This window comes from Giraffa tippelskirchi, chromosome 6 (assembly GCF_054371585.1).
Source record: "Giraffa tippelskirchi isolate mGirTip1 chromosome 6, T2T-mGirTip1v1.2.pri, whole genome shotgun sequence".
NCBI classification, from domain to species: Eukaryota; Metazoa; Chordata; class Mammalia; order Artiodactyla; family Giraffidae; genus Giraffa; species Giraffa tippelskirchi.
The window spans coordinates 162231386-162251380 of record NC_137280.1 but is presented as its reverse complement, the minus strand read 5'-3'; positions in this window follow the sequence as shown (position 1 = coordinate 162251380).

The window sequence follows — 19995 nt, the reverse complement described above, 5'->3', positions numbered from 1 at the left end:
GGTCTGGTATTCCCATCTCTTTCAGAATTTTCCACAGTTTATTGTGATCCACATAGTCAAAGGCTTTGGCATAGTCCATAAAGCAGAAATAGATGTTTTTCTGGAACTCTCTTGCTTTTTCGATGATCCAGCAGATGTTGGCAATTTGATCTCTGGTTCCTCTGCCTTTTCTAAAACCAGCTTGAACATCTGGAAGTTCACGGTTCACGTATTGCTGAAGCCTGGTTTGGAGAATTTTGAGCATTACTTTACTAGCGTGTGAGATGAGTGCAATTGTGCAGTAGTTTGAGCATTCTTTGGCATTGCCTTTCTTTGGGATTGGAACGAAAACTGATCTTTTCCAGTCCTGTGGCCACTGCTGAGTTTTCCAAATTTGCTGGCATATCGAGTGCAGCACTTTCACAGCATCATCTTTCAGGATTTGAAATAGCTCAACTGGAATTCCGTCACCTCCACTAGCTTTGTTTGTAGTGATGCTTTCTATGGCCCCCGTGACTTCACATTCCAGGATGTCTGGCTCTAGGTGAGTGATCACACCATCATGATTATCTGGGTCATGAAGATCTTTTTTATCCAGTTCTTCTGTGTATTCTTGCCACCTCTTCTTAATATCTTCTGCTTCTGTTAGGTCCATACCATTTCTGTCCTTTATCGAGCCTGTTTTTGCATTAAATGTTCCTTTGGTATCTCTAATTTTCTTGAAGAGATCTCTAGTCTTTCCCAATCTGTTGTTTTCCTCTATTTCTTTGCTTTGATCGCTGAGGAAGGCTTTCTTATCTCTCCTTGCTATTCTTTGGAACTCTGCATTCAGATAGGATATCTTTCCTTTTCTCCTTTGCTTTTCACTTCTCTTCTCTTCCCAGCTATATTTAAATATATTTATATTTATATAAATATAAATATATTTAAATATCCCAGAGATATTTATGGTCATCTAAGTTAAATTTGCCCATTCCCATCCAGTTTAGTTCATTAATTCCCAAGATGTTGATGTTCATTCTTGGCATCTTGGGATTGACCGTGTCAACTTACCATGAATGGACCTAACATTCCATGTTCTTATGATATCAGCGTTTCCTTTCACCACCTGACCACATGCACAACTGAGTGTTGTTTCTGATTTGGCCCAGCCAGTTCATTCTTCTGTAGCTGCTAGTAATTACCCTCCACTCTTCCCCAACAGCATATTGGATACCTTCTGACCTGGAGGGCTTATCTTCCAGTGTCATATCTTTTTGCCTTATCATACTTTTCATGGGGTTCTTGAGGCAAGAAGACTGGAGTGGGTTGCTGTTTCCTCCTCCAGTGTCCACGATTTGTCAAAACTCTTCAGTATGACCCATCCATCTTGGTCGGCCCTGCACAGCATGGTTCATAGCTTTGTTAAGATATGCAAATCCCTTTGCCACCACAAGTCTATAGACCTCATTTAGTTCTTGGTTTCAGTCAGTAAATCAGTCCTCTGTAGTCAGTCCCAACTACCTGAGCTAAATCATTGAATCTGAATCTTTGCAATGTTCTTCATTCAAAGACAGACAAGCTTCTTCAATTAGGGGAAGAAAGGTGTCATCTACTGGCAGAGGAAGCTCAGCAGAATTTAGGGATTTAATGTTTCCAGTTTCACCAAAGTCAGGCTGCTTGTGTCAATTTCATTTTCAGTGTCTTATCCTTCCCAATGACTCTCAGACTTTAACATCACAGAACTCGTAATTTTGGCAGTATAATTTCCATTGCAACTCAGTCATCTTCAGAATTACAGTTTTCTTTTGTTTTACAAAAAATTTGACCCTGTGACTACAAAAGGTAGCATTTAGGAGCAGCCATAGCTTTCTTGTCCTTTATCCAGATCGTGGGCTGAGAATTTCAAGCCCTGTATTAACAATTTTCTCCCCAAGTTCTTCAATGCATTTAGAAGAAACCACCCATTCCAGTAAGGCATATGCCTTAGTTTTACTATAATATTCAATAGCTAGCTGCTTGCTCTCCCAAAGCCTTGCCTTCTATAGTTACTTTACTACAGTTGTCTACAGCTAATGATTAAGTATACAAATTACCAAGACTTTCCTGATAGCTCAGTTGGTAAAGAATCCGCCTGCAGTGCAGAGGACCCCAGTTCAATTCCTGCGTCAGGAAGATCTGCTGGAGAAGGGATAGGCTACCCACTCCAGTATTCTTGGGCTTCCCTGTGTCTCAGCTGGTAAAGAATCCGCCTGCAATATGGGAGACCTGGGTTCGATCCCTGGGTTGGGAAGATCCCCTGGAGAAGGGAAACGCTACCCACTCCAGTATTCTGGCCTGGAGAATTCCATGGACTGTATAGTCCATGGGGTTGCAAAGAGTCAGACATGACTGAGCAACTTTCATTTCCTTGGATTATGTGTATTCCATTTACCAATTAAAATAGTCATCAAACCTTTAGTTTTTAAAAAAATATTTATCTGGCTACATTGGGTGTGGCATTAGAACTCTTAGTTGCAGCATGTGGGACCTAGTTAGCTGACCAGGGTTTGAACCTGGGCCCCCTGTATTGGGAGCATGGCATCTTAGCCACTGGACCACCATGGAAGTCGCTTGATACCTTTAATCTTATCAGATCAGAGACCAATTCCATATAGTTGAGAGCCAATTCTGAGAACTCGTTACTAGTCTTCTACCTTTGGAATGTTCCTGTCCAAAATAAAGATATGTAACCCACAAATACAAACTATGTCTGTATTGTTAAAATATTTAGTAGTCATATATTAATTTTTTAAGTGAAATTAATTTTAATAATTATTGAAATTTAAATCACTATATCTAAAATATTAGCATCTCAGTATGTAGTCAATATAAAAATTGAGATGTTTTTATTTTTCTTACTCTTTTGAAATCTCCTGTGTATTTTATAGATGCAACACATCTCGGTTTTGATGGTCTTATATCAACTGTACAGCCACATGTGGTTCTGTGTAGGATAACACATATCTAGAATTCCTTCCATTCACAGTTTCTGCATTAGTTTGATTAAAGATGCAGAAGAATGTAAGTGATACAGAATAAGACATTTTTATATGAGGACTAGAACTTGCACATTTATTTAAATTGGAATAGGCATCTCTGTGATGCTCTGATATTGAGAGTGAAACCATTAGCTATTAGCCATTAGATATCAGTCAGATCAGTAGTAGAAAGGGAAGCTAGATACACACAATACCTAGGATAAAAGATTCACTACAATGAACAAGAATCAACATCATTCTTTCTGTCTCCAACTCCTGCAGGGTAAAGATGCAAGGGAGCCTGCGGCCCTTTACCATGACCTGCACACTCACCTGGCCCAGAACCATAAGAAGCTGGAAGGAGGCTCCCCCATCATCAAAATGAGACTGCAGATGAGTGAGTACAGGTGTGAGATGCCACAGTGTGTGGTACTCTACAGTCATCTTCTGAGCATAAGAAATATGGTTGTTGCTTCACCTCTGCCTTCCAAATTCATTCAGATTTTATTTGTGGCCAATGTATGAATCTAGAATTACATAGTACTGGAGATTTTGAAACATTCCTATCCTGGCTAAGGTGACACAGAAATAAACCACTTCAACTATGTTACATTAAAAGTTTTTAAATTAGCCAGTTGAGAAATAAAATTTATATGCAATGTTACAGGAAATGTTAATATCTGTAATTTATAAGAAACTATCACTAATCATTTATAAAATGGTATTAACCGCCACCGAGTAAATTTAACAATAACCATTCATAAAAAATAGAACTATGAAGGGACACAAAAACAAAGCCTCATTTCTAAGAAAAATATTTAAAAAAAAAAAATATATATATAGCTAACAATTTTGTATATTTTGTAGTCTGGGTTCTATTATACATTACTGGGTGGCATAAAATTGGTGTAAATTTAACACTAGATGATTTTATAAAATGTTTCATAGCTTTAAAATGTTTCTATTCTTTACTGTAGTATAACAATTCCACTCATATTTGTTATTCATAGTTTAAAATGTGTGAATTTTACAGGTATCCAAAACAAAAGAATAATCATATAAAATACTTATAAAATGTGTAAAAGTGATAAAAGCCAGAAACATCACTATGTGTATGGTAACAGTATGGTTCCAATTTTAAAAAATACATATTATAATAGCATATTTCTCCACTTGGAAAAATGTTGGGAAGAAATAGTTTAAGATGTTAACAGATATGGTAGGTTATATTTAATTAATTACACTTCTCTATTATAACATTTTTGAGTTTTGCATATGATCGCTAAATTCTCAAGACTAACAAATATCATTAAAATGTTTATATTAATCTAATGGCATTGTTTTCTCAAACTGTTTTGTACCATATATTGGTACATTCACTGAAAAAAAATAACGGATCATAATGCTTTAGTAGGTATGCTCAATAAGTTTTCTAAAGTATTTGTACCAACTTCTACAAGCATTTAATAAGGATTCCAATTGCTCTACAGTCTTGTTAAAGCTCAATGTAGTCAATACTTTTCAGCCATTCTTATGGGTGTGTAGTGGTCCTTGACTGATGTCAGTTTGCACTTTGCTGACAAGTAATTAAGTTGATCAACATTTTGATCTCGAGTGGCCTCTGCCTGCAGCAGCTTGAAGCAGGGCTTTGATTGCCAGCCAGAGATTGAGTTCTGGTCCGTAGGGTGAGAGCACTGAATCCTAACCACTAGACCAGGGCTCAGTGACAAGACCTTGGCCCTTCGGTTTTACAGAAAAGAATTCCCACAAAGATGGAAAGTAGTGAGACAAGAAAAAATTTATTAGGAGGAAAAGAGTACAGTAAATGTGGATAGAACACAGGCGGACTCAGAGAAAGAGAGTCACGCCCTCGTGGTAGTTTAAATTACCTGCTTGGGGCATTTCTTCTAGGTTTCCTTTGGTAAACCGTTTTGATTTGGCTGCTTCCGAGTCTGTATCTGGCTCATCTCAGGATTCTCCCGTGTATGCATATTCATCTCACAGCTGAGATCACTTACTGTGGGGTGGTGTCCCCCTTTTTGACCTCCAAGGAACTTTCTAGTTGGGAAGGCTTCCTTGACTTTGAGAATGAAAAATATATGGTCTCTTATCTTTTATCTGGGCAGGGCCCAGGCTCCTCTCTTGATTGTCCTGTTTTGATATTTTGCAGTTTCTGCTCATAGAGCATCAACTCAAATTTCTTTCCCTTGGGATTGGGTGGGGTTGTGGAGAGCATCTACCTCATGCCTCAATTTCATATGCATACAAGCAGTACACATACCTATTTTGTGAAGTGTTTATGAAGTCCTTTGTATATTTTTATCGAGTTATCAGTCTTTCTTTTTATTGCAGGAATTTTTTAGTGTAGTATTAGGTACAAGTCCATCTCATGTATATGTATTTCAAAAAACCTTTTCCCACTCTATATCTTGTATTTTAATTTTCTACTTTTTTAAATGAAAATAATATCTTAATTTTAATGTAGTTCAACCTCTAATTTTTTTTTTTTAGGGTTAGTGCTTTTCATGATTAAAGTCCTATTAAAGAAATCTTTGTCTATTCAGGTCATGAAGATAGTTTTATTATCTTCTAGAAGCTTTACTGTTTGCCTTTCACATTCAGGGCTATGATCCATGTTACTTGATTTTTGTGTATCATGTGAGGTTGGATTTAATAATTTTTCCCGAAATGGATTACTTTGAGCCAAAATGCTTATTTTTCAGACCATTTCATTGCAGTAGTCATTTTGCCTTAATTTAACTAGCTGTGTATGTGTGGATCTAAGTCTTTATACTTTCTTTTATTCCACTGGTGTCGTTTGCCTATGCAACATCCATACCACATTGTTTTGAATATTGTAGCCTCTTAATCAGTTTTAACATCTAGTAGCATTCAACTTTTAACTTAGTTTTTCTTCTTTTCTTAAAATTGAGATAATGTTATGTTAGTTTTAAGTGTACAATATAATAATTCAATATATGTATATATTGCAAAATGATCATCACATTAAATCTCTTTAGCATCTGTCACCACGCAGTTGCAATTATTTTCTTGTGATGATGACTTTTAAGATCTCTTCTCTTAGCAATCTTCAAATATCCAGTATGGCGTTTTAACTAGACTCACCATGTTGTGCCGTGCATCCCAGGACTTATCTTATAACTGGAGGCTTATGCCTGTGGACCACTTTCACTCATTTCTCCCACCTGTAATCCACTTCCTGCCTCTGACAACCACTAACCTGTTTTCTGCATCCATGAGTTCATTTGGGGGGTTTTGTTTTTCTTGTTTTTGTTTTAGATTTCACATATAAGTAACACCATATGGCTTTGTTTTTCTCTGTCTGATTTATTTCACATAGCACAGTGCCTTCATGGGTCCATCCACGTTGTTGCCAGTGGCAGGATTTACTCTTTCTTATGGATGAATAATATTCCATTGCTTATTTGTACCACAGTTTCTTTATTTGTTCATTGGTAGACACTTAGGCTGTTTTCATATCTTGGTTATTGTAAATAATGCTAACGATATGGGAGTACAGATATCTTTTCAAGTTAATGTTTTCATTTCCTCCGAATAAATGTCCAGAAGTGGAATTGCTGGATCATACAATTATTCCATTTTTAACTTTTTTAGAGGGACCTCTGTACTATTTTCCATAGTGGTTGTACAACCAAGAGTGCACAAGAATTCCTTTTTTCTCCATGTCCTCACCAACACTTATTTCTTATTTTTTTCATAATATCTGTTCTAACAAGTGTGAGGTGATGTCTCTTTGTGACTTGATCTATATTTCCCTGATGATTAGTGATGTTGAACACATTTTCATGTACCTTTCGACCATCTATATATCTTGTTTAGAAAAACAGCAACTCAGATCCTCTGTCTAGATCATTTGTTTTTTTGCTACTGAGTTGTATGAGTTCTTTATGTATTTTAGACATTAATTCCTTATCAGATGCATGATTTACAAATATTTTATTCCATCCAATAGTTTGCCTTTTCTTTTTGTCAATGGTTTCCTTGGCTATGCAGAAACTTTTTAGATTGACGTAGTCCCTTTTGTTTATTTTTTGCTTTTGTTTCTGGTGTCAAATCAAAAAATATATATATATCATCACTAAGACTGTGAAGGGCTTACTGCCTGTGTTCTTTTCTAGGAGTTTTATGTTTTCAGGTCTGATGTTCAATTCTTTTTTTTTTTTTCTAATAAATTTATTTATTTTAGCTGGGGGCTAATTACTCTACAATATTGTAGTGGTTTTTGCCATACATTGACATGAATCAGCCACGGGTTTACATGTGTTCCCCATCCTGAACCCCCCTCCCACCTCCCTCCCCATCCCATCCCTCTGGGTCATCCCATTGCCCCAGCCCTGAGCATTTGTCTCATGCATTGAACCTGGAATGGTGTTCTGTTTCACATATGATAATATACATGTTTCAATGCTATTCTCCCAGAACGTCCCACCCTCATCTTCTCCCTCAGAGTCCATAAGACTGTTCTATGCATCTGTGTCTCTTATTCTGTCTCGTATATAGGGTTATCGTTACCATCTTTCAAATTCCATATATATGCATTAGTATGCTGTATTGGTGTTTTTCTTTCTGGCTTACTTCACTCTGTATAATGGGCTCCAGTTTCATCCATCTCAATAGAATTGATTCAAATGTATTCTTTTTAATGGCTGAGTAATATTCCATTGTGTATATGTGATGTTCAATTCTTTAATCCATTTGACTTTGTTTTGTGTACGGTATAAAGGTGCAACCATCTCTGATATTTAAAGGATCAATTTCTTAACTTCAGATTAAAATTTTCATGGAAATCTGAATATCTGTTCATTTCCCCTCACTAGTTTGGTGATTACTGATTCTTTTGCTATGTGTGAAACCTTGGTTAAAAGATATGTAAAATCTCATAAAGAACCCAGATTTCACAATATGTGATAAGTATATATCATTTAAATTTTAGCTGGAAATTAGAGGAGGGAAGAACTCTTTTCAGTATATAAATTAGTAGATACATTGTCTGATGTCTTGCATATGAGTTAGTAACTTAATTACAGTGAGCATACAAATAAACTGAGTGATGTTAAGGAACATGAAAAGCACACAGAAATGCAAAGTTAAGAGTATAGAGGAGAATGCTAGAGGATTTTGACCTTCCATACCAATTTGTTCAGGTCCTTGCCTCTACAGTATCTATCTTAGTCGTGCTAATTTATGAAGGTCCAAAAATGTGGCATTTACCTCACTCACAAGATAATCTTGTTATAAACAATCTAGTTCATGAATGTTTTCAACAAAGAAAAGTGTTATTAATAGCGGTTTGTCATTTTAAATCCATCAAATATATATAAAACAAAACATCTTTCCTTCCTCAAACCAATGGTGACTATATTGTCTAGAAGTCCTGTGTTTCACAAAATTAAAAAAACAAAAAAAATGTGCTTACCTTGTAAAGCTTTCTCAATGCTTTTCTGTTATTTTTCCTTAAAAAGAAAAAGGTGTTGATCAACAGAAGATTTATTCCAACAGCCAATGTCTTTTGCATTTAGAAGTATATAGAGGCCATTTTTATAGCATTTCTTGAGCAACTTTATCTTTCATATCAGACTGATGTGACAAAATAGGAGATTTCAAAATAGTTTCTATACATGAACTAAAATGTTGCTTACTATTATTCCTCCAGTGTGTTTTCCACCTGAAATAAAAAGGTCCATTCTAAGCTTGTTCATAGAAGGAATAGACCTATGTTTAGTATCAAAGGAGAACTTAAAACTTGATCTTTCAGATAATCCAAAAGACAAACTACAGTTCCACAAGGAATACTTCTCCAGAAGGGTTTACTTACTGTTAGGATAAATGGTGTATTTGAAGGAAAGGGTAATAGCAGGTGTGAGAGTGGAAACTGTGGGCTTGATACTGTATCAGGGATCACAGGGAAGGTCTGCAGTTAGTACACAACAGCGGCAATCAGTCCAAGTTCAGAGAGAGAGGGAAAGAGAAACACGAAAGAAAACACTCTAATAAGTAGAGGGCTTCAAGAAAGCGCTGTGCATGACACTGCGGACACAGGATGCTGGGTCTATTCCATCAGGAATAAAAGCCTACTTCACTGACGTTCAGAGGCACTTCCTACTTTGTGCTCCTGGAGCACTTTGAACACATTTGTGTTGACTTATTTCTCTTAGTGCTTTGTTTATGATCCGCTGGAAAAGTTGGACATGAGAACTAATAATTTCTTTGAAACTATCTAGTTATTCTCTGTTTCCTTAACACCTACCTCGCACTTTATTAGACGGTCTGATCTCTAACATCGTTTAAATTTGTTTTTCTTTATTTTAAGTAATATCTGACTTGAAACTCTGAGATTTTTCCCTGTTCTCCTTGAATATGTTAGAGGGATGTGACTGGAGACATATCTGAGAGAAGAAAGATATAATTTTAATTAAAGCTACCAATCAGACGTTTGTTTACCTGAGTAATGGATACTTGGAAAAGATGAGAACAGAATTGTTTGGTCAGAAGAAAGCAATTTGGAGGCTTAATAGAGAGGAGATAAAGCACAGGACAGAACAGAAGAATATGAGAAAGAATAAGAAATGCTAAGGAAGAATTTAAGTATGTTTCACTATATGGCATCAGAGAAGGCGATGGCACCCCACTCCAGTACTCTTGCCTGGAAAATCCCATGGACGGCGGAGCCTGGTAGGCTGCAGTCCATGGGGTCTCGAAGAGTCAGACACGACTGAGCGACTTCACTTTCACTTTTCACTTTCGTGCCTTGGAGAAGGAAATGGCAACCCACAGTATTCTTGCCTGGAGAATCCCAGGGACGGTGGAGCCTGCTGGGCTGCTGTCTATAGGGTCGCACAGAATCGGACACGACTGAAGTGACTTAGCAACAGCAGCACTATATGGCATATAGTACAAATTTTCTTATCTATTGCCCTGTGTGATATTCAGTAAAATATCTACATTCCATTTTGAAACTGAAATTCTTTAGGAGCTGAATCCAGATACCAAGTCTTGAGTCAAGACTGGGTATTGGGAAAGAACGGGCAGACCACAAGAGTATTGTTAAAACCAGTTTATAAGGAGTAAGTAAAATAGCTCCTTTCTGAGGGTGACAGTTAAATGTTTAATCACGGATAACGTTACAAATGTGTAATCAAGGATAACATTACTAAGTGTTAATAGTAGTTAACATCTATTGAGTACCTATTATGTATTAGGCATACAATAATGACTTTTTGTGTATTATTTCATCTAATCTGCAATAGGCTATTGTAATATTTTGTTACAGTAATGGCCTCCATGAGCCCCACTCCTTTATCTGGTCCCTTCCAACACTGACTCTAGCTTTGGCAGTCTGATTTAACTGACAGGATGATATCAATGTAGGGGATGAAAATAGACACTTGTTAAGAACTTGGACATTGGCACTTGGCCTTTAGGAATGTTCCTGTTATCAAAAAGTGAAGAAACTCCTTTTATGGCATATTCACTAGTTGTATTTTTTAGATTCTACCTCTAAACAATACCATGAAATATTTCTCTTTCTCTCATTTATTTCACTTAGCGTAATACTCTCCACATCCATCCACATTGCTGAAAATTGCAAAATTCCAGTCTCTTTTCCATTCATTTGTTGGTGGACACAGGTTGTTTCTATGTCTTGTGTGCTCAGTCATGTCCAACTCTTTGCAACCCCACAGACTGTAACCCGCCAGGGTCCTCTGTACATGGGATTTTCCAGGTAAGAATACTGGAGTGGGTTTCCATTTCATTCTCCAAGGGATGTTCCTGACTCAGGGATTGAAGCCCTGTCTCCTGGGTCCCCTGCACTGGCAGGCAGATTCTTTACCACGTCTTGGCTATTTCTATTACTCTCTTTTAAATTAGCTCTGTTTGCCAAATTGGTCTAATCAAAGTTTCTTGGACACATCCCTCATTTCCATGCCTGTGTATATTGTGTTCCCTCACCCAGAATATCCTTTTACATCTTTCATTAAGACTTACCAGTCGTTATGGGGCTTCCCTTATAGCTCAGTTGGTAAAGAATCCGCCAACAATGAAGGAGACCCTGGTTCAATTCCTGGGTTGGAAAGATCCACTGGAGAAGGGATAGGCTACCCACTCCAGTATTCTAGGGCTTCTCTCGTACTCAGATGGTAAAGAATCTGCCTGCACTGTGGGAGACCTGGATTTGATCCCTGGGTTGGGAAGATCCCCTGGAGAAGGGAAAGGCTACCCACTCCAGTATTCTGGCCTGGAGAATTCCATGGACTGTACAGTCCATGGGGTCGCAAAGAGTCGGACACCACTGAGCGACTTTCACTTTCACTTTTCACCAGCTGTTATTATCTGTTAGCAGCAATCACAGGAGCAGTAAAGATGGCAAACTGGTTTCGTTTAGCATGTCACCTACACCCAACTAGTTGTGACTTCCTTGGCCACTTCTTTGAAATGATGACTCAAGGTGATGGAAGCTTTCCAAGACACACCACAATTTGTTCAAAACCCAAGGGAGGAAAAAAAAATGATTGTCTTCACAGTGTTCATTCTACACATAGATCTGATAGAGCATGATTTCTGAAATAATTGAGATGTAAAAAAAAAAAAAACACAGTAAGTTTTTGTGAATAAGAGGTTGGTTTCAGATCTATTCTGATTATACCCCAGCAGATAAATGGAGACACACATGACAATTTTCACTTTTCTAACATTTGGATGTTCAAAGATATGTAATCCAAACATTTTAGCCCTTTAAAAAATTTGGCATTGATGACATGCAGCCAGACATAATATAAGATACTGAAGTCTATTAAATGCATATGGTTGGTTTAATTGCTGTTATTTTTGTTGTTGTTACAGTTGCTAAGCTGTGTCTGACTCTTTGTGACCCCATGTACTGGAGCCTGCCAGGCTCCTCTGTCCATGGGGTTTCCTAAGCAAGAATACTGGAGTGGTTGCCATTTCCTTCTCCAGGGAATCTTCCTGACCCAGGGACTGAACCCAGATCTCCTGCATTGACAGATTCTTTACCACTGAGCCACCAGGGAAGATGACTGATTTAATAGTGAGGTAGAATTACTGCTGGAAAGATCCATAGGGAAATCTAACTTTTCATTGTTATAAATGTAGCTCAACTAGAAAAGAGTTTATTTAAGACAAAATTGAGATGGTAAATATCCCTTAAAAGTTTCCACGTTAAAAAAATAGTTACTTTGCTGTTCACCTGAAACTATCACAACATTGTTTGTTAATCGGCTATACTTCCATACAAAACAAAATGTCTGAAAAAAAAAAGTTACTGAAATTTTCAAAATGACAGAGATCTGTATAGATAGCTTGCTTTTTTGAATAACAAAATATTAACTAAAATTAATCAAATCAAGTTTTAGATTCTAAAAACTACATCTTCCATTTAACTTGACAATTTGAGATGATGTTCTAAGGAATAAAATCATTTTTGACGTACCAGACAATTGTGATAATAAATTTCTATTCTAATTGTTCACTTATTTTATATCAAAGCCATGGTAATGAGAAAAGTCTAGTGTTAATGATAGTAATGAATTTACCTGCATAATTACTGTCACAGGTACAAAATGGATTGGAATCAGCCAATATATTCTTTACTATTTTTTCATGCCATTGTTAAAGAGGAACAGCCAAGGGAGGGGGGAGGGCAGTAATGTAAATTCAGGAGCCTCATACAGAGAAATACAGTTCTTTTAAAATATGTCATTGTCAAATATTGCCTCTCATCAGGGACTGAAGGTCTGTTTGCCCCCTCAGATCCATCTGTTGAAGCTCTAGCCTCCAGTGTGACAGTATGTTGAGATGGGAGCCTTTGGAAATAATTAGGTTTAGATGAGGTCTTTAGAGTGGGGTCCTCATGACTGGATTAGTGTCCTTAGCAAAAAAGACTAGACAATTAATTCTCTGTCTCAGCCATATGAGGAGGCTACAAAGAAAAGTCAGACATCTGCAAGCCAGGAAGAAGGCTCTAGAACTGTGAGAAATATCTATTGTTTAAACCATCTAGTGTGTGGACTTTTGTTGTAGCAGCCCAAGTTGACTAATGCACCTCAGGGTTCAGATTTTAAAAATGTATGTAGACCACTGGGCAACATTTTGAGTCAGACACTGCAGTCAGTGAAACATGCTGAAATAGCATTAAGATACTGGTAGATATTAAACAGCTGATGAGTTTATAGAAAGAAAAAAGTCATTGTGTTCATTTAAGGCAAGGACTGCATCTTATCAATACTCTTATATCCTTGGCCTTAACACAATGCTCAACTCAGAACTATACGTGCTCAAAAAGGTTCTATGAATGAATGAATAGTATTTCTGTTACTGCATATAATATCCAGTCCAAATAAGAATGACTGCCTATTGACTATCAGATAATTAGCAAAGTTAAATTATAATTTTTTATATTGTAAAATAATGACTGATGAATGTTTGCCTTCATTACTTAACCAATTTAGGAGACCACAATGTTCATTTAAATATACACAAATGAATGTGCATGTGTTTATACACAGTGTGTGTGTCTAAATACTCATGACATAATAGAAAACTCTTTGTTACCCAGATCATATATGTGTACCTTTCATAGATTATGACCTTTATCTGATGAGATCAGGCCCTTTCAGGGTGGTATGGCCATAGTCTATAGTCTATGACTTTTATCTAAAGCCCTCTTTCGCTTTTTTTGGTTAATCTTTGTCTTCCTCTGCAAATAACCAAGAAACACAGTTTAGTGAGAATATAGGAGATGGTTGATAATTATAATTTAGCATATAGTTGCATCACTACCTGAAAATATGGACATTTTAAAAGTTTTAAACTTTTTCATAGTATTAGCATAAATGCAGAAATATTTACCAATATTGAGTATACGTTTTGATAAATTTTAAGCCAACAAACAAACAAACAAACCCAACATCTAACCACATCCATGTGAAAAAAACAGGACATTACCAGAATCTCAGAGTCTACTCATGCCCAGTGCATGCCTCAGGGGTCGCTCCTAGCTTGTTATTTGTGACTGGGTTTGAACTTCACATGAACAGACCATTGAGTGTACATGTCTGGCTCCTTCAACTCCACATTGTCTGTGAGATCCATCTTATGTGTCATGGATAGCTGCAGGCTCTTCGTTTTCATTACTATATAGTATTCCATTGGATGAATATATATATGTCTCACAGTTTACTTATGCATTCTAGTGCTGGTCACAGTTCAGTTGCTTTTATCTGTATTGAAAATAGTGTTTATACATGTACTATATATATTTTATGTATATAATTTACATACATATTTTATGGGCATTGTTTGGCTTTTACAAATGTTTCTTGATATTTTTTACATGTCTTTCAGAGAATGCATATCTGTATATTTTGGGGAGAGGCTTTATGAGTGCAAAATGTATGTGATCATCTTAACAGTAGGTCTAGCAAAAAGTTTTCCAAGTAATTGGCCCAAATTATACTCCCACCAGCAACATGAGAGGGTTCAGGTTTATAGGTAGAACTTGGACATTATATAAATTTTAATGCCTAACCACAATCATCTTCTTTACTCCCACTCATAAGTTAAAAATGTACAAATGGGCAGATGTGCATAAAGGAGGGAGACTTAAAACTGCATTAAATTCTGAAACTTGTTTAATAGAAACATAATTTTTCAGCTTATTTGCCTGTTTATTAATTTTAATTATTTGATTAAAACAGTGGATCTAATGAATTATTCAAGGTAATAACAAAATGACGATCTTAATTCTATTTATTTTTTCTCTATGAGCTATTACACACACACACCTTTATCTAGATCCTGAGCATTTGCCAAGTAAATAAGAGTCATTTTTAGTGTTCTGCTAAAAGCCCCCACAGGAGGAAAAAACAATACATATTCATAAACAAACAAAATTAGAAGTCAGTGTTCTGAAAAAGGAGTTCTCGAAAAACACCATGATTTTCAGCTTTACAGAACATATCATTGTACTCAGTGTAGGAGGTGAAGACAAGAGGCAATTTATTCTGCAGCTGGTTTCGAAATAAACACAGCAAAGAAAGATAAGGAGTGAAAGAGGGATAAATCCGCCGGTAGCAAACTTGATGGACAGACAGGCTGCCATTAACAATGCTGTTGCCTTTGTAAGTACAGAGTGATGTGGAGATACCCTGGCATTTATACTGTAGACATGGTCCTTAAAGATTTTACACCTCCAATTCCTTAGAATTATCAGCTATCTCCAGCCTGTCAGTCATCTGAGCAATCTTAGATTTTTAGCTCGCAGGCCAGGCAGATTATTGACAAAGCAATCCAGGGTGATATAACACACCCTGACAAACAACAGTGAGGGGATTGTGTTTACCAGTTCACTGCACCGATTCAGTTAAATTAATTCTTAACACCGAAAGTAAACTTTCTCTTGATAACCATTCACTCCCTACCAGTATTTCTCCCTGCCACCGCTACATAGCACTAGCTTGAGTGGAAGTGTAATAATGCCCTGATATAAGTAATTTAATCTGGTGGGGACTAATAGAAACAAGGAAGGTATCTGTCTCCACAGCAAGAAGGCTAATGAGAGCATCTGTAAATAAAAAAAAACTCTATCTTCGAATCAAGTTAAGAATTAGTGACTTAAATAAACAAAAGTAAATTTATAAATTGAGTCTGCCATGCTGCCCTTAAATTACCCTTTCACCTGGAGAAACTGAGTACATACAACTCAAGTCTAAAATGTAAAGGTGGCAAAACAATAACTATAAAACAGACAAAGAGTGATTTAGTAAAATTTTTCCCAGGCAATTTTTTAAATTGTATTTTTTCCCAAAGGAAGTGTTAGTGTTTGAATAATAAATTTTTAGAGCAGGGGCAAGGAGAGTTTGGAGGGGACAAAAAATAAGTTTTGAAGGCAAAATATTGACATACCCTAAATTTTAGCTGTTGTTTCAGGCACTGCTAATATATGGAGCTAATTTTTTGGACTATGCTAATTTTAAAAAGTGTATTATTTACATATTAAATCCATTACATAATGTGAGTGCCATATGTAATTGCTATGTTGAAATCATTTCTTTGGTTGCATTGTTTGGATTTTAAAGCTAATCTTAAGAGTATTACACAAAAATTCACATGTTTTTCATGGAGAATTCTAGTGGTGTAGTAATTATCTGAAAATATTTTGTCTTTTAAATGCTTTTGAAGTACCTCTGGATGTATATTTATTTACAGAACTGCCTACATTTTATAAATGTAATGTGAATATTGGCTTTCTTCTAAACTAGGAGTTGAATATAGCTTCTATAAGTGGAGAACTTTTATAAAATACATAAATAAATTTGAAAATCTGTTTGATCTTATATGCAACCACAATACAATATTTTTATTGCTAAAAATATAAATAAATAAAAATATGAAAATCAAAGAAATCAAATGACATACTAAAATTTCATTACCTTAGCCCCATCTCTTTTTATTTTTGGTGACATGAAGGATTTTTTGTTTGTGCATTTATTTTAGAGTCTAGTTACTGTCTTTCTTCTTAAATCTGACCTGAAGAAGTACCTCAGATACTGAATAATCTCCAACATCCTGACCTTGCTGCTCTCTCTCAGAACTGCCAAGTTCATTGCCACCCCAGAGTTTTGATTTTGGTTGGTGCCATCCCCATATTTTTGCAAGATTTAACTCTTCACAGAAGGTGCTTGAGTGTCACCTTCTCCAAGATGTCTTTACCAACCCGCTAATTAAAAGACCGTCTTTCATTCTTCTTCTATCCCCTTACCCTGATTTATTTTCTTTATGAAATATATCACTGCTCTAAATCACACAGTTTATCAATCTATTTACTTTTTACTTATTTCCCCCACTAGAATATAAAGTTCATGATGCCTGGATCTTTTTCTTACTGTCATTAGAGTATGTCTACCACTGAGAGGGGTGTTGGCATAACACTGTTGAAAAAATGAGGGCTGATTCTGATAATTTCAGTGGGAATGCCTAAAGGATAACTGGTAAAAAAAAAAAATACTGGGATTGCATAGTTTATACAATTTCCTAGGTTGTAGAAAGAAAGAGAAAAAAAATTAAGATTACTATGTTTTCTATCATATTTACTTAGCAAAGTTGATAACACAATATGTAAACTTGTCTAGGGGGAAGAATATGGTAAATTCACCTTTGGACATGTCAAAGCATCAAAGAGACGTTCCTAGAAAAATACCCTCAGACAGAAAAAAATTTGAACAGTGATTCTCTACTATGGGCTATTTTGGCCCCATGAGATATTCGGCAGTGTCTGGAAACAATTAAGTGTGTGTGTGTGTGTGTGTGCGTGTGTTACATTTGGGGGTTGCTACTGATATCTAACAGATAAAGGCTAGAGATATTGCCAACCAATTTGTGATCTGCAGGACAGCTTCTCATGATAAAGCATTGTCCAGCTTCAATTGTTAATGTTGGTAATGTTGAAAAACTCTTGAGTTAAAGCTGCAGATAAATGTGAAACATTTATAGAAGATGATTGAGGAAAGAAGGGTGGATAAACTATGTAAAAGAATGATTGCAGATAAGTAACAGTACTAATTGACATTTATCTAGCACTCGATATCTATTAGACATAGTTCTAGGCATTTTGCATATTAACTCATGTAATCTATAAAGCAACCATATGAGATAGATAATAGCAACCAGATTTTATAGATGAAAACACGAAAGCACTTAAAGTGTAGTAACTTGCTTAAAATCATACAGCTAAAAAACTTTAGTACTAAGATTCAAAATCAGGTAATTGGATTCTACAGGTCAAATATAACTTTTGCAAACTACTGCCTTTTACAGTAAAGGTTTTTTAAAAAGCCAGCAAAGCAGGTTTAAGAAAACTGGGTAGAAGTTCAGAAAGCAATCTGAAGTTGAAGAAGTCCAAAAGTATTTCTTAAAGCAGCTATCCCATGGTGTCAGATGCTAAAATGAGCAAAAAGAATGTCATGAGAACTGGCAAATGGTCATAGGTGACCTTGGAAAACAAGGACAGGAAGTGACACTAACTCAAAACTGATTGATCATCTGTTCTGAGGAAATGGGAAATGTGTTGTTCAGTTGAGAAATTATCAGGATTGAGGCAAAGATGTTTTAAGCTCAAGAATCTCAGGCTTGGAAAGCAGAAAATAGATTGAGTCCTGAGAGTTTTGAAATAAAATTTTGCCTGTGAAATTGCAGAAAGTTTGGAGAATGGAATAAGAATCAACATGAAATATATTTTACAAATGTGCAGCAAATGCCCAGATGAAATATAAAAGCATGGAGATCCAACCAGTTCATCCTAAAGGAAATCAGTCCTGAATATTCATTGGAAGGACTGATGCTGAAGGTGAAAGTCCAATACATTGGCCACCTGATGTGAAGAACTGACTCATTTGAAAAGGCCCTGATGCTGGGAAAGATTGAAGGTGGGAGGAGAAGGGGATGACCGAGGAAGAAATGGTTGGATGGCATCACCGACTCAAAGCACATGAGTTTGAGCAAGCTCTGGGAGCTGGTGATGGACAGGGAGGCTTGGCATGCTGCAGTCCATAGGGTCGCAAAGAGTCGGACATGACTGAGCGACTGAACTGAAACATCCACTTTCCTCCTTTTTCTACAAAGATGTAACTGATAGTACGGCCTGAGACCAGGTTTGGCATGGACTATGATAAAATGTAATTGGCATAGGAACATCTCAGTTATTGTTATTGTTGAAATGACTGGCTATAGAATGAGATGGCTGAGATGGCTGTGGTCAAGGGAAGTTGGTTTTATGAGGTCAAGTTTTGGGGGGTTAGGAGAAATAAAAATGAGATTTGGAGTATGCGAGGGATCAGAAATGGAGAAGACTGTAGCTCAAAAAACTCCATTTTCATATGTTTTTCCAACTAGAAATTAGCTATCAATGAAAAATTTTATATGTTAGTAAAACTTATAAAGCTCACTTAAAAATAACAACAAATTTCCCTCTGTGAAATTTATGGATAAGGTAGCAATTTAAATTTTTGATTTACATCCCTCTTACTTAAAGTGCCCTTCTTGGACAAGCAGTGCTGTCATCACCTGGGGTGGCTGTCACCTGTTAGAGATGCAAAATCTCAGACTTCATCCCAGATCTGTTGAATCAGAGTCTGCTTTGACCAAGATGCCCTGTGATGTGTATACCCATAGAAGTTCTGTAAGCACTTAGCTCGATTCATATGGATTTTCTTCTGTTTTGTCCAAAGCCATGGATCCTTCTTGTGAAATACAATATTGTGTGACTCTGAGATAGTATAGTTGAATTGGAGGTAGAGACATAGCTGGTGCCATGTTTTTAGGTTAATCAACACTGCTCTCTCAGAACTTTCTAGTGTTCTGCCGAAAGCACTTTGCAAACCACTGTGAAATCGCTCAGTCATGTCTGACTATTTGTGACCCCATGGACTGTAGCCCACCAGGCTCCTCCATCCATGGGATTTTCTAGGCAAGAGTACTGGAGTGGGTTGCCATTTCCTTCTCCAGGGGATTTTCCTGACCCAGGGATCGAATCTGGGTCTCCCACATTGTGGGCAGACGGTTTACCATCTGAGCCACCAGGGAATCCCTGGCTGAGGGTATTTCATATGGACTCACATGTTATAATTGTAATATCGGTCGCATCATACTTGCTGGGTGACACTGGTTTGGCTACATGGAATGCTGAGTTTCCCCCATTCTTCACCACTGGATAGTTTAAAATTGATTTGCTCTTGGTGTAATGACAGTTCCTCTTAATTTCATGGAGCTATTTGTTAGAATGTAAATTTATATGTAATTTAAAAAAATTTCACCTGATCTCTAGACTTTTTTTTAATTTCACCAGGTTTTCCTGAGTGTCCTTTTTGAGTTCAAAACCCAATTCAGGGAACCACATTACATTTAGTTATCTTGGTTCCCTAGTCTCTCCTGGCTTGTGAAAGATTTTCAGGCTTTTCCTACT